Below are 3,771 nucleotides of genomic sequence, written 5' to 3' on the forward strand. Positions count from 1 at the left end.
ATATCATAACACTGTGATACACGATCCCTATTGATCGTTTTTTTTTCCTCTTCCCTTTTTTCCCCCTATTTTTCTTCTTTTTTTCATTTCTCTTTTCTTTTGTTCCTTTTCCTTTGCTTCCTTTTTTTTTAATTTTTTAATTTTTTTTTTCTATTTTTTTTTTATTTTTTTGTTCTTTTTTTTCCCTTCTACGATCCCTTTTGATCGAAAACCTACGCCACCTTTTTTTTTTTGTTTTTTTCATCCCCCAAAAGAAAAGCTCTACCTTGTAACTTGTCCCATCTGTGTGCAGCCCTGTGGCCAATAAAGAAACTTATTTTTGATCCTTTTCTTGCTTCAGTTACTGGACTTTGGCCAAGTTAGGGCACTACCTTGATGGCTTTGGCCCAGTGGTTCTCGGCGCCTTTTCCCCTATTCACCCCTCTCGTTCCTTTTTTACTCTGCTGGATCTTCATTACTCTTTACTCTTTTACTCTTTTACTTGTTTCAGTCATTTGACTGCGGCCATGCTGGAGCACTGCCTTTAATCGAGCAACTCTACCCCGGGACTTATTCTTTGTAAGCCCAGTACTTATTCTATCGGTCTCTTTTGCCGAACCGCTAAGTGACGGGGACGTAAACACGCCAGCATCGGTTGTCAAGCAATGCTAGGGGGACAAACATAGACACACAAACACACACACGCATATATATATATATATACATATATACGACAGTCTTCTTTCAGTTTCCGTCTACCAAATCCACTCACAAGGCTTTAGTCGGCCCGAGGCTATAGTAGAAGACACGTGCCCAAGGTGCCACGCAGTGGGACTGAACCCGGAACCATGTGGTTGGTAGACAGGCTACTTACCACACAGCCACTCATGCGCCTACCATTCAATGTACAATAAATTCCTACTATATTTTTATGATTTTCCTAGTGCACATTACCAGGATGGCGACAAAGTGCAGACGACTGGCTGGGTGGATCCTAAGAACATTCAGAACCAGAGATAAGGAAACCATCATGGTCCTCTGGCGGACATTCGTCCTCAGTCGCCTGGATTACTGCTCACAGCTATGGTTACCCACCAGTGTGAAATTAACAGCGGACCTTGAAGCAATCCAGAGGAGATTCACAAAGAAGATCGTCTCTTTGCAACATCTCAACTATTGGGAAAGGTTGAAACAGCTAAGATTCTACTCCCTGGAGAGAAGACGGGAGAGGTATGCAGTAATATATATCTGGAAGATTCTGGAAGGAATTGTGCCAAATTTTGGCATTGTAAGCTACACCAATGCTAGAACGGGACGACACTGCATAGTGCCAAAGATCCCAGCAATGCCATCACGCTTCAGGACCAGCTTCTGCAACAGCCTGGGTTTCAAGGGCCCAAAGCTTTCTTATATTCTCCCAAAGAGTCTGAGGAACTTGCACAAAGTAGATGTAGCGGTTTTAAAATCAAATCTGGACCTCTTCCTGTCGAGAGTCCCAGATAAACCTACCTCACGGCAAGAGGTGCAAATGAGGGTAGCTATATCAAACTCTATTCTTTACCAAGTGCCACATATTAGAGGATTCTCTTAGTAATAACAGTGTAGCAAAACGGTGGAGCATCAGCATGGCCGCAGCTCTGAACTGAAACTAGAGAAAAAAAGAAGAAAAAATGATTCGCACTTGTATTTTTAAAAATGTATAAATATCTTATGTATTGTTGAATTTTAACCTATTTATGATACCCTAAATTTTAACAACAAAATCTTATACGACCGTCCAAAGGACATGTGAACCTCCTAAGGGCCATATGGACCCTGTTTGAAAACCACTGGTTTAGTCGAAAGATCCGCCTTAGTACATTGTATCTTATTTAACTCTGCTCCTTATTCTATCAGGGTCTTTTGCTAAACTGCGATGTTAGGGGACATAAACAAACCAACGCCAATCGACAACCATTCAGTCGTAATGAGTTTCCTCTAAGAGCAGGCTTATTTTTTTCATTTTATATATCTTACTTGTTTCAGTGATTGAACTGTGGCCATGCTGGGGCACCGCTTCGAAAGGTTCCATCGAACTAATCGACACAAGTATTATAGTTCTTTTTAAATATCTGGTACTTATTCCATCGGTAAATTTTATCGAACCACTAAACTACAGGGACGTAAACATACCAATACCTATTGTCAAGCGTTACCGCGAAGCCACTAATTGTGCCACGCAGTCGCTATAATGGTGCCGCGCAGTTGCTCTAATTGTGCCACGCAGTCCTTTGATTTTTTTCTGCGGAGTCAAGATATTTGTGCCGCGCAGTCGCTGTATTGGTGCCACGCAATAGTTGTACTACTGCTGCGTGGCTGTTGTGTTAGTGCTGCTCATTTGTTGTATTGTTCCGGCATCATAGATGAAAATGATATCGCTCAAAATGACTTACAAAAGATGGCTGTTTTGCAACACCATACATTTGTCATTAACCAAATCTTACAAAAACGACGTGGAGGCGCAATGGCCCAGTGGTTAGGGCAGCGGACTCGCCGTCATAGGATTGCGGTTTCGATTCCCAGACCGGGCGTTGTGGGTGTTTATTGAGCGAAAACACATAAAGCTCCACGAGACTCCGGCAGGGATGGTGGTGATCCCTGCTGAACTCTTTCACCACAACTTTCTCTCACTCTTACTTCCTGTTTCTGTTGTACCTGTATTTCAAAGGGCCGGCCTTGTCACTCTCTGTGTCACGCTGAATCCCCAGAAACTACGTTAAGGGTACACGTGTCTGTGGAGTGCTCAGCCACTTACACGTTAATTTCACGAGCAGGCTGTTCCGTTGATCGGATCAACCGGAACCCTCGTCGTCGGAACCGACGGAGTGCTTCCATCCATCCTTACAAAAACGAAATCTATTTTCTTTTTACATTAGACTATTTGGCCCCAAATTTTGGCACAAGGCTAACAATTTCCAGTGAGAAGTTAAGCCGATTACATAGACCACAATGATAAATTAGTACTTCTTTTATCGACCTGAAAGGATGAAATGAAAAGTTGAACCTTCATTCCTTTTGGGTCGATAGAATAAGAACCAATCGAGTCGATGTAAATGACTTATCACCTACTCCGAAGAAACAGGTGATATTATTGTTATAATTGTCGTCATCATCATCATCATCACCATCATCATCATCGTTATTATTATTATTAATTATTATTATTATTATTATTAATTATTATTATTACTATTATGGTGAGCTGGCAGACACGTTGGCACGCCGGGCGAAATGCTTAGCGGTATTTCGTCTACATTTCCTTCCGGTGGTATGTCTTCCACCCGAACCCTGGCAGTTCGCCTCCCAAGGTAAACGGGTAGAAGTACCACCTCGTCTGTCTTCAGTGGTGTGGTCGAGTACAGGCCTTTCATCCTTTCGGGGTCGATAAATTAAGTACCAGTTACGCACTGGTGTCGATGTAATCGACTTAATCCGTTTGTGTGTCCTTGTTTTTCCCCTCTATGTATGGCCCCTTGTGGGTAGTAAAGAAATGGGTATTTCGTCTGCCGCTACGTGCTGAGTTCAAATTCCACCGAGGTCGACTTTGCCTTTCATCCTTTCGGGGTCGATAAATTAAGTACCAGTTACGCACTGGAGTCGATGTAATCGACTTAATCCGTCTAGCTCTCCTTGTTTGTCCCTTCTGTGTTTAGCCCCTTGTGGGTAGTAAAGAAATGGGTATTTCTGCTGCCGTTACGTTCTGAGTTCAAATTCCGCCGAGGTCGACTTTGCCCTTCATCCTTTCGGGGTCGA

This window comes from Octopus sinensis, unplaced genomic scaffold (assembly GCF_006345805.1).
Source record: "Octopus sinensis unplaced genomic scaffold, ASM634580v1 Contig10220, whole genome shotgun sequence".
NCBI lineage: Eukaryota > Metazoa > Mollusca > Cephalopoda > Octopoda > Octopodidae > Octopus > Octopus sinensis.